The following is a 13070-nucleotide window of genomic DNA, read 5'->3' as shown; positions in this document are numbered from 1 at the left end:
ACAAAAAGCGCTAGTGGCCTAGCGGTAAGAGCGTGCAACTTTCAATCCGTACTTATATACGAAATATCATTTGATATTTACCAGTTGCTTCGTGAGGAAACTTGACTAATCCTAGTAGCCTAGTTTCCCCTTTGGGTTGGAAGGTTAGATGGCAGTCGCTTTCGTAAAAACTAGTGCCTACGTCAAATTATGGGATTAGTTGTCAAGTGGACTCCAGGCTCCGATGAGCCATGGTAAAATGCAGGAAAAACGCGAGGAAGAAGAAGGTTTTCCTTTCTTCCTTCCTTTTTGACTCAACCCAAATTACATAGTGCCAAAGTACGGCTTATAACGAGAATTGAACGATTTGATCATTGACCGAAGCGAAGCGAAGGTCTACGTTTTGACTCGGGCATTTTGCTTTCGTATGTCCGGATGTTCTCCTCTACAGGTCGCAATTCTTAACCGATTCTCGTGAAATTTTGTGACCGAATTTTATGACTAAATAAAATTTTTTTGTCAATCCGGTTTTTGGAAATTTTTAAAAATGGCGGAGTCGTGATACCTGGCGCCTAAACAAATAGTCGTATCGATATCATAAGAGTTTTTTCTTTTTGAGACATGTTTACAGAGTTAATAGCAAAAAATGCAGAAAAAAATTATCGCTGGTTTAGGCGGTATTTAGATATTTAGTTTTGTATTTCCGGATGTTCTCCTCTACAGGTCGCAATTCTTAACCGATTCTCATGAAATTTTTTGACCAGATTCTATGACTAAATAATTTTGTTTTGTCAATCCGGTTTTTGGAAATTTTTAAAAATGGCGGAGTCGTGATACCTGTCGCCTAAACAAATAGTCGTATCGATATCATAAGAGTTTTTTCTTTTTGATATATGTTTATAGATTAAATGGCCAAAAATTCAGAAAATTTGTATGGCTGGTTTCGGCGGTATTTTGATATTTAGTTTTTACTTGAGAATGAGTAGCTAAATTTCGTCAGCTTTAGTAAGAACTATCATGGCGCATTTTGCAAACGTTCGCTTTTTTGTTTGCATCGGGAGGTCCCTGGTTCCATCCCCAGTAATTGTATGCTGCTTTTTGTATTTTTTATACTTAAATTTCGTATCAATTGTTGTTTTTTATTTTGAAAAAAATGAAAAAAATCGTATTTAAATCAAGCGCGGGCTAAGCGTATTCGTTTATTTTTTGCAAGAGATGATGGCTTTTTGCGCTTTAAAGAAAATTTGATTCTTAAATATACGGCGCCATACCTTTGGCCTATGCTCGTCTAGATGGCGACACCATTTTATATTTAACAATTTTTACTCATATCAGTAAAAGAACATGGGTCAAAATCATATGGCGTTCTAAAAATAAAAAAAATCATTTAGCCATACATATATACATTTTTTTATATTTTTTTTTTCATTTTCATTTTAATCCTGTATCGAAAGATGGCAGTAAATTTACTGTGACTACAAAATTTAGTATGACAATAACCCTCTACTACATATAGGGACCGTGCGCGTTGGAGGGTCTGCCATCTTGTGGCCTGAATCGGAAACATGTACATTGCCAAAACAAGTTCTACCATCTACCGTTCTTGTAGGTACGTTTCCTTATGCATAGTAGGTTCTGTCATCTTGTGGGCTACATCGGAAGCATAAACGTCACATTTACGCCTCACGCCAAAAATCTGACGGCTCCTATGCTACCCTCTATAGTTCACGCACGCCCACTATAGGGACCGTGCGCGTTGGAGGGCCTGCCATCTTGTGGCCTGAATCGGAAACATATGTGCACATGTACATTGCCAAAGCAAGTGCTACCATCTACCGTTCTCGTAAGTACGTTTCCTTGTGCATAGTAGGTTCTGCCACCTCGTGGGCTACATCGGTATCATAAACTACACATCTACGCTTCGCGCCAAAGATCTGACGGCTCCTGTGCTGCCCCCTATAGTTCATGCACTTCCCCTATACACTTTATTCTCTTTAGATTCTATATTTAAATTCTTACTCGAGAATAAGTAACCAAATTTCGTCAGCTCATCTAAATGCTATCATAGGGCAGTTGGAAAGACGCTTACAAGCAAGGATATGGGATAGGTACCCGGTTCGATCCCCAGTAAATGCAACTTTTTTTATTTATTTTTTGCACTTAAACATCGTATTGCTGATTGATCAAGCGAGCGCGAAGCGCGAGGTAAGCGTATTCGTTTGAGTTTTTGTTTGAACATTTTTTAAGCGGTTTAAGTTCAAGGGCATGGCTGTTCCAGGAGTCAATTTCCACTTAAGTTAGGGGCTATTCATAAATTACGTCATTTCAAATTAGGGGGCGGGGGTCTGGACATCGGATGATGGTAGCATGACGTAGGAGAGAACAGGGTCACATGAAGCATGATTTTTGGATGCTTTTAGGGGGGGGGGGGGTCAAAAATCGTCAAAAATAGATGACGTAATTTATGGACAGCCCCTTAGCATGGGCGGTCACCATCCATAAATCGCAGGGGTTAACATTGCCTAGGGTAGTGGTCGACCTTGGGATCAGGGAACTAGCTGTAGGTTGCTCGTACGTTGCGCTTTTCCGGGCTCAAAGTCTAACTAACATTATCCTAGAGCCTTTTAATTTGGATCGCCTCGCTAAAATGGCCCATAATTTCCGCAAATCATTTTTTCTTCGAGGCAATTACTCCGTTCTCATTTTTTCCCAGTGGAATTTCTTCGCTTTATTTAATTTTTCGTGGACATTTTTTCATAAACTAAATTTTCCCTTTCTCAATTTATTCCCTTTTCTTTTTGATCCCAGTAGTTAAAATAACCAGTAGGCTTTTTTTTTCACTAACTAAATATTCTCTTTCTCCATATTTTCTCTTTTTTTTAATATTTTTATTTTATTTTATTAAAAAAAAATAACCAGGTTTTTTTCAAATAGGTAGGTTAGGGTTATTTTTTTTGATGACCCTAAAAACGAAACTGCTCCCTGAGATAGGTAGGTTAGGGTTATTTTTTTTTATGACCCTAAAAACGAAAGTGCTCCCAGAGATAGGTAGGTTAGGGTTATTTTTTTTTGATGACCCTAAAAACGAATCTGCTCCCAGATATAGGTAGGTTAGATTTATTGGCTGACAGCGTTTGGTTTTTTACTTGTAGTTATTTAGATTATGTTTTAATTTTAGTGTTTTTGATATTTGTTGTATGTGAAATACCTACAAGAAACAAATATAATTACTACACTATTAACATACAGTAACAAGAAAATATTATCCTTGATATTTAAAAGAACGAAAACTATACGGAAAAGATTAATTTAAAAATATTAAAAATAGGCGATTGCGGAAGAAAACCATTGGGAAAATATGGGAACGGAGTAATAAAATTGCTACCGAGAATGAATGATTTCGGGAAATTATGGGCAACGCAAAATATGAGAACGGAGTAATTGCCTCGATGAAAAAATGATTTTCGGAAATTATGGGCCACACTCGACCGAGAAAAGTCTGCAGAGATTTTGACACTGGCACAAATAACATTGGCACTGCGTGTGCTGTCAAAATCTCTGCAGACTTTTCTTGGTCTAACTCTATCCACTTTTCTATACAATTAGTATGGCGACGTGGATACTTAAGGGGCATCGACCGTACACTGACATCGGGATGATATTTTTATCATGTTATTTAGTAGCCATCGTGCGTCTCGCTTGCGCCAATACATATACGGACAAGAACGAGTGAAATGCACGATAACTAAATGACATCAGTTAGATGTCTTTCTGATATCAGTGTAAGTTTGAATTGGCCTGTTAGCCAAAAATTGTTTCGTATGTCCATATGTTCTACTCTACAGGCCGCATATCTAAACAAATTCCCGAATTTTGTAAGCAATTGATAGTTAAGTTTTTATGGTCAAATTAGATTCTCTAAATTCTTCGAAAAAGCTCTGCTCGCGAGGTCTACAGCTCACAGAGCCACTAGTTTAATTTTAGTATCAATATAGGCCGCTCGTTGTTGTGTGTGCGCTCGTAGCGGATGTGGTACGGGAACTCTTAACTAATTTGGGAACTTTAACTCGGTCTATATACAGGGTTAATTTTTAGTCACTTTACAAAAAAAAAAAAACCTGAATTCAGTATCGTTAATAGAACCCATTTCAATAAAAAAAACATGTACTTTTTATTTTTACGATTTATTATTTTTATCACTAATAATTTTTACAATTTACGCACACCCTACACCACACAGCTGCACCGCACACCACCGCACTCAGTCTCTCGCCGCGCTCTCTGACGGACAGCCGTTTCATGTTCCCCTCGCTCGCCGCTGAGCTAAAGCGAAACGATGTACTCAAACCGCGAGTTTTATGAAATGGTGAGAGTGTACGCCAGGGCCGATAACAATCTGCGAGCGTACGCCACGTACCTCGACATGTTACGAGGTGTAATTGAGGACCACATCGAGGAAAACGTGCCTCTGCGCTACCTACGGGAGTTTTTTTCCATGCACGACGGCGCCCCTCCTCATTACAGCCGTATCGTGCGCGAGTACCTCGATGAGAGGTATGGAAACCGCTGGATAGGGCGCGGTGGACCGGTGCCCTGGCCAGCTAGATCACCTGACCTAACTCCTTGTGACTTTTTTTTGTGGGGTGAAGTGAAACGTAGAGTTTACGTCGAAGAAGCTCAGAATATCGATGATTTGAAAAACAAAATTATTTTAGCATTTGATCGAGTGAAAAATGAACTACGTGTGTTAAGGAACATTGGTGGAAATGTCCTAAAACGTGCTAGACTGTGCTTGCAGCAAAATGGACTGCATTTTGAACAATTATTAAAATACAATTAGTGTAAGTGAGTAAAGTGAGGAGAAATGGACTCCATTTGTAAGTAAATTAAACAATTATTGTAAATAGCTGATTCCAATTTTAAGCCAATTTTTACGCCTAAGCACATGTAGTTTTTCACTTTATCGTCTTCTTATCATCTGAGAATTAATTTGTCTTAAAATGTTAAATGTTTGTTTTTTATTGACTATCGACATGGGATTTGACGGTCCTGAGCCCGTTAAGGCCTGGCCAAACAGCCGGCGCGACGCAGCGCCGCGGTCGCGCCGCGCGACCGCGGCACATGCTAACAGGTTACCGACGTCAAACAGACTGCGTCCCCTTGCGTCCACGCGGCGCGTGCGCAGCGCTGCGCCGCGCGGACGCGGCGGCCCGCCGCGTCGCGCAAGGTCACATCAGTCGGATCGGACGTTAGGCAGCGAGCGGTGCGCCGCGTTCGCGCGCGCGATGAGGGCGTGTTGAGAGCGTGAGGCCGGCGCGATCCGCGTGCGCCCTGTTTGAACAGGCATCGCGTTGCCATCACGCGGCGCTGCGTCGCGCCGGCTGTTTGGCCAGGCCTTTAAAATATGAAGGAAGATTTGGAATCAATTTAAAACCGCCGGGTATCGACCCGTCAAGGACGAAGCGGCGAAGAACAAAAGCGGCCATCTTTGAACTCTGCACACACCGCACAGCTCATCACCGCCCGCCCACCCCCTGCGCAAGCGCTGCCACTGGCCGCGAGCGGGTGCCCCGCTCACTCCTCGCCTCCGCCACTGCCGTCAGAAAGTAGGGTGACCAAGTCTTCTACTGTTTCTGTGGAATCATTTGGGTGCACTTTTCTTTTTTTTTTCCTTTGAGAAGGGATAAAAATAAAACAAAACTTATATTCCTAATACCTTAGCGATCATTTATACGAAGTTTGTAAACTGACTACAAAGTAACCCTGTATATTTATTTATTTATATGTCGGAACCTGACACCAGAAAGACGAATTGCAGCGTTATAGTTCATTATTTTAGACGCCTGTATAAAATCGATTAGCAATGTTGAGCTACGTATTATTTGGTTGTAACAAAATAAATAAAGTTGTGTAGAGAGTAACGCCGTCTATTGGAGCATTGTTGAAATAAAGTTGCGTAGAGAGTAACGCCATCTATTGTCGTGTTGTTGAACTGAGATGACAGGTAGAAGGCTTTGGAACGTCGAGAGGTTTCTCTCGAGTGAGCGTAGGCACGAGTTGGCGTTTTTGTCGGTATGTTGGTAGAATGGTCGAGCAGGTTTGCCAACTTGACTGAGGCGGGAGCGGAGAGGCTCCGCCGCTGGTAGTTCTTCTTGATCGGACCGCGCTAGAGAGCGGACGTACTCGTTAGCCAACCTCGTGCCTAACTCGCTACGTTCCTGAAGGTTTATACCTGAAGGATTATTCTGATAGCTTATAGAATCCCGCGTTCTTTAACCATTTAGCTAAGTGTTTTATTTCAAGTGTTATTTTGATTTCTTATGTTTCATTAAAAGCTTACTTTTGTGAAATAAAGAAATGATGTGTTATGTGTTGTTTTATTTTGTTTTGAAAAGATTTGTTCCTCCGAGTTTGTTGCCGGTCCCATATAGGGCTAAATCTTCTCAGGTCAGATATGTAGGGTTGGAGCCGGCCTAGTTTGACTTGAATAAAGATTTAAACGGTTTCTTTTTACTTTCATATCGCTCCCTTGAGTTAAAAATAGCAATTGGTTCTTTTAAACATTTAGTACTGAAGTATAGTAGGCACTAGTATGGTTAACGAGTCCTAATGTTTATTTCATGCACTGGCAGCAATGGTAGGATACTGGTTTAGCTGTGAAGTAATACATTATCGTACTAACCCCACGCGCCCACCGCCTTTGAGACCATCGGTATTCGACATCAGCAAGTGGGATGAATGCAAAGTTTGATGTATTGCTTACACAGCCACCTGGGAGCGTGGTGTATTTTCGTGTGTTTTGGTGACCTACATTCCATAATCTGGACACGTGGTAATGGTAAGCTCACGTGTCTAACCTTGATTGAAAGGTGAGTGTAATTCATTGTTATTTGGTGAGAATTATTGTGAAATTGTAAATAAAATTGTGATTGAGGCAGTCGAGCATAGCGGTCGTTACGTGACGTCATCTCTGGGATCGTTACGTTTCTTTATAATTAATTTTTATAATCCATTTAAATCGAAGCGATCTTGAGTTATTTTGATTTGAAATCCATACTGTTAATTAAAACCGAGTATTAGCTATTACAACGTGATATTATTTTATCGCTCACTTGTGAATCTACCCTCAATAATTGATTTTTTATGAAGATACAATTAATTTTTATAATCCATTTAAATCTAAGTGATCTTGAATTAATTTGAAGTGAAATCCATGTTGTTAATTACAACCAAATATCGGCTATCACGACGTGATATTATTTCATCGCTCACTTGTGCTTCTACCCTCAAAAATATTTTTTTTTGAAAATACAATGCACCGTTAGAAATTGATCCTGCTGATTTGCCAATGCATAAGACTATGTTATCTTTATCCTGTAACGTTCAGTAATTAGTAAAATTGCTACAAATTATTGCCCGTAATGCCGTGATAGATCACAAATCGTGCATACTATGAAAGCATGAGCTACGCATATGAAAATTAATGTTACAGTGTGCTGCAACCTGAGCAGGGACAACTTACAGACGCCATCACACCTGTAACACAGAAGCAGCTGTGCAGTATCGTCTGTTCTGGAGATTTGGAAATAAAAGGACAGGTTTCGTTCCAATTGTTTATTAGTGAATTTTATTTTCAGTGTAATGGCGAAGCATAACAGTCGAACGTAACTAATTAGCTGTCACTTTTCATATTGGCTCATTTTACCGTGTTACTTATTTTTGGAACACGTGTTTGTTTGTTCATAGAAGAAAATAAAACGCACTCATTGAAGTTTAAATTTTATTCTGAGCTAAAGTCCCGTATCCTATGGCAACATGTCTTTAGTGTCCACTACTAGGGCATTTCGTAAACCTTTGAGTTTAGCCTGCATACATGATAAATGATAAATCTGATACCGTGCAAATGATGATTTCAGTAACAGCCAGCTATGATGAACCACCGCTCTGTCAAGAGTGTCCCGATCAAGATGATGAACCACATCGTGCATCTCGCCATCTGCTGCAGCAACGGCAACTGCAAGTCGGAAAGCATCAGCCTTCGTGCTTGGGTCGGACTTCACCACCACCACCTTTGACTTGGTCGCGTGCATCATGCTTTATTAATCTGGTGAGCAGTTCCCATTTCGTTGGGATTATTTTGAGATGTTTTACTTCTGTATATAAGTGTTGAGCGAGTTTCTGTTGTTAAAAGCTAAAGTAGAAAGCGACCTTTAGTGATTTTGATCAGTAATGTTCAGTTTCAGTCGGTCAGTTGACGCTGATAGTACCAATGGTTCTGAGTAACATGATTTAAAGAACCGTTTTTATTTTCTTTTTGGAATTCACTCTTAACATTGTTTTTGCTTTCGATGGACTGAAAGCTTGTACTTTCGAAGGACTGAAAGTACGCCCGATGGACTGGGCAATACTGTCATGCTTTCGATGGACTGAAGGCAAGCCCGATGGACTGGGCACTACTGTTTTGCTTTTGATGGACTGAGGGCACGCCCGATGGACTGGGCACTACTGTTTTGCTTTCGATGGACTGAAGGCACGCCCGATGGACTGGGCACTACTGTTTTGCTTTCGATGGACTGAAGGCACGCCCGATGGACTGGGCACTACTGTTTTGCTTTCGATGGACTGAAGGCACGCCCGATGGACTGGGCACTACTGTTTTGCTTTCGATGGACTGAAGGCACGCCCGATGGACTGGGCACTACTGTTTTGCTTTCGATGGACTGAAGGCACGCCCGATGGACTGGGCACTACTGTTTTGCTTTTGATGGACTGAAGGCAAGCCCGATGGACTGGGCACTACTGTTTTGCTTTCGATGGACTGAAGGCACGCCCGATGGACTGGGCACTACTGTTTTGCTTTCGATGGACTGAAGGCACGCCCGATGGACTGGGCACTAATGTTTTGCTTTAGATGGACTGGGTATTGTTTAGTGACCGCATCAGAAGTGCCGGAACATGTAAGAGGTGCACGTGGTCTGCTTTTTATGTGCAAAATGCTCTTTGCAAGGAGTAGCACTTACGCGGCTGAGATGGTTACTTCTGACGAGGGTCTGGTATCTGCCGAAGGACTGGCAATGCACCGAAGGACTGGTGTTGTTTTGTTAAAAATGAATTCCCGTTGATGTACTGTGTTCATATGAGTAAAATTGGCATTATTAAGTCAGAGTGCTATTTATTTTAAGATGTCCTACAATGATTATTATCACATTTGACCAAAATATATTTTTTAATGCCAGATAATTTCCCCGTAAATTGATTTTGATGACAATAGTAGTGATACTGTCGAGCGATGAATTAGAGCTGTTGTGATTTGTGTTTTTGATGTTTGAGATTGTTCTGTTTTCACATAAATTTGAGAGTATCCGCCAGATGGAGGCGATGATTAATGGAGTGTATCCGCTAGATAGCGGCGATGATTACTGATTATTTTTATTAAGTCGTTGCTCGATGGACTATTTTTGACTAGAGAATTGAGGATTGTTAAAGTAATTTTGAACAATCATTTTTTCTGGTTGGATTGATAACAAAGTTTGATTTTAATAGTAATTTGAGTGAGAACGAAATTGTTGGTCAGGAATGACCGAGCGATGAGATACTGTGCTGAGTATTTTGTTACAGAATCAAATGCATACACCCACACACGAGGACGTGTGTAGCGCAGTACGGCCGTGTCGGAACCTGACACCAGAAAGACGAATTGCAGCGTTATAGTTCATTATTTTAGACGCCTGTATAAAATCGATTAGCAATGTTGAGCTACGTATTATTTGGTTGTAACAAAATAAATAAAGTTGTGTAGAGAGTAACGCCGTCTATTGGAGCATTGTTGAAATAAAGTTGCGTAGAGAGTAACGCCATCTATTGTCGTGTTGTTGAACTGAGATGGGCTTTGGAACGTCGAGAGGTTTCTCTCGAGTGAGCGTAGGCACGAGTTGGCGTTTTTGTCGGTATGTTGGTAGACTGGTCGAGCAGGTTTGCCAACTTGACTGAGGCGGGAGCGGAGAGGCTCCGCCGCTGGTAGTTCTTCTTGATCGGACCGCGCTAGAGACCATCGGTATTCGACATATATATATCTTTAGAAATACTACTTCTGTTTGTGATCTTAGTAATTAAAACTGCGAATCATAGGGTTATTATTTCTACCTTTTTGTAGGAAACAGTTTTACGGTCCTAACCTCTTTTTAATAGTCTTCGTAATAGGGTCCCGTTTTACCCTTTGGGTACGGAACCCTATTGCTAAGACTCCGCTGTCCGTCCGTCTGTCACCAGGCTGTATCTCACGAACCGTGATAGTTAGACAGTTGAAATTTTCACAGATGATGTATTTCTGTTGCCGCTATAACATCAACAAATACTAAAAACAGAATAAAATAAAGATTTAAGTGGGGCTCCCATACAACAAACGTGATTCTTGACCGAAGTTAAGCAACGTCGGGCGGGGTCAGTACTTGGATGAGTGACCGTTTTTATAGATAATGGTACGGAACCCTTCGTTTGCGAGTCCGACTCGCACTTGTTTGGCCGTACACAAAATAAGCTAAATATGGAACTTTCACTAAAACCAACCTTAGATTATGAGTACACACACACGATACTGTGCTTACAGTGGAGTTAAACACGAGGCTTGAGGGTTTGCTTGAGGGGGAGCTACTAGCGCCATCTGTGATCAATAGCTCTAAACAACATACTTTATCTACTCGTCAATAGATGATACTGAGTGTCACTGTTTTCAATGGAAATTGCAAATAATGTAAACAGATCAATCCACCTCAATTACTCCATAATATCGCACTTTTTAAGAACAACCATGGTCTAATAGCACTGGTACTAACATATTGAAATCTTTAAGTTTTATAATATTTATATCCAGAGAAAACAACTTTCGTAAATAGTTATATTACGTTAAATGCCCACAAAATCCGTTATGATAATATTCGTTTTACTGATATTTTTATTGAAATTCAATTTTCTAAGGCAAATTCAAATGACATCGATAAGACTATGTTTAGTTCACATGGAGCCTACTAGATGGCGCTAGTAGTCCTAGATACCGATGTAAATATTACATAGAAGGTAGGATCGTATAGAAGTGGTATACGCGTGCCTCCGTGAGGGACAAAACATACGCAAATGCGACACTGTGATTGGTCGAATTTATTTGTTGCCCACCATTATCCATACAAAAAAAAAAGGTGGGGAACAAAAAATATGTGAGACTGTGATAAGTACAAACAATAATAGCGCTTTCTCTGCTACTCCTACTGAAAGATACGTAAGACTATCCCGTTCTGTTAGTTATCCCCACCACTCATGCCCAATCCAGTTGAATACTAGATTCATGAAATATTAACAATATTTTACCTTAATTCCTGGAGCTTTAAAATTCCGAAACCTTGTTTTTTGTGTAATCTTGGTTTTTACGAAAACGTAACGAATGTGTGACTGTCCGATTCGAACTTTAAGCTACTTCAATTAATAGACCTAGAAACGATAAAGACGTCAGATTTGAAACTGACATACTTATCTAATCCATATCGTTTCTAGATCTAATATTAACTGACGTACTTATCTTAAAGTTCGAATCGAGCCGTGAATCAAAATTAGTGAAATTTATAACGGCATTTATTAATGTGATGAAAAGAGATATAGTTCTATTTTAGTAGTACTGAAATGTTATGACTACATTTAGGGCTCATCCATTAATTACGTCACACGTTTAGGGGGAGGGGCGGGGAGGAGGGAGGGGGGTCAAACTATTATTGATGTAGTTATACATCTGTAACCGAAAATGGTTTTGATTTTTCAACCGACGAAAAAAAAAACGGAGGAGGTTCTCATTTTATTCACTGTTAACAGATAAATAACTAGTTTTTGCAATGACAATCGTTTTCAACCGACGAAAAAAACGGAGGAGGTTCTCAAGTCGACGCGTATATATTTTTTTTATGTATGACCACGCATAACTTTTTACAGAGTAGTTCGATTTTGATAATTATTTTTTTATTGGAAAGGGTATACCCCGAAGTTGGTCCCATATAAATTTGGAAAAAAAAATCCAACCTTAAGGGTAGGAAAATAGGGGATGATTGATTTTTTCACTCACCGATTGTAACGTATGACCACGCATAACTTTTTACAGAGTAGTCGTAATAATAATACTACCCTACCTGTCTGCGCCGCTGCTTACAACGTCATCAGACGACCGCGGGGGGAGGAACCCCCGCCACCAGCCGCCGGCGCGCCCGCTACTCATCCTATTTGCCTCAGGTCGCCGGACCGAGCACACGCGGCCGCGACCCATATTTTCCATACAATTTTTATACTTTGTAATACCTAGCTATTAAAGGCTAAGTCCTATATTAAATCTTCGTTCTTCATTTATTAACCTTATGTGCGCTCGCACATAATTTGGCGCCCCCGGGTGGACACGGACATCAAAACGCCAAGCCGAAACGTAACCCGCGCCGCGACGCCCGCGACACGCCACGACACGCCCACGTGTCGCCGACCTGACTGCGGACTTCCAGCCAAGAATCTTCCTCCGTAACCGCCCGAAGCTCGTCAATCGCGCCAACAACCACAGCGGTCAAGAATACGACGGGAACCTGGACGAGTTAGCAACTACTTTAGAAGAAATTCGTGCGCCGGAGACGTGGCGTCTACATACAAAGGTCGGCCGGACGGTGGACACTGCGCCGCACGCTTGGATCATCATTACAAGGAGAGTGCCGTGAGCTTACCCATCTTTTCCTTCTTTTATTCCCCTCAATTTGAGCATATAAAGGCGATAGCACTTCATCATAACGTGTGTGAACTTAGTACATCTTTCTTGCATCATTTATGACCATATTATCCATCTTCTTTGATTATTGCATCGTAATTTAATCCTATAAACTATAAACGCATCTTATCAATTGTTATTTTGCATAAAAACGCTACTTTGCTTCTTAAGCTGTTTGCACCGCCACATGTGCTTAATGGCAGCTCTTCTTTGAAAAGTAGCTACATCGTGATTAATCTGTACTTTCTTACAGCATCTTACAATTTAAATAGCGATTTATTGCATCCTACGTAGTCATCTGCTTGTCCAT

Source organism: Cydia splendana, chromosome 24 (genome assembly GCF_910591565.1).
Source record: "Cydia splendana chromosome 24, ilCydSple1.2, whole genome shotgun sequence".
NCBI lineage: Eukaryota > Metazoa > Arthropoda > Insecta > Lepidoptera > Tortricidae > Cydia > Cydia splendana.
This window is presented reverse-complemented; position numbering follows the sequence as displayed.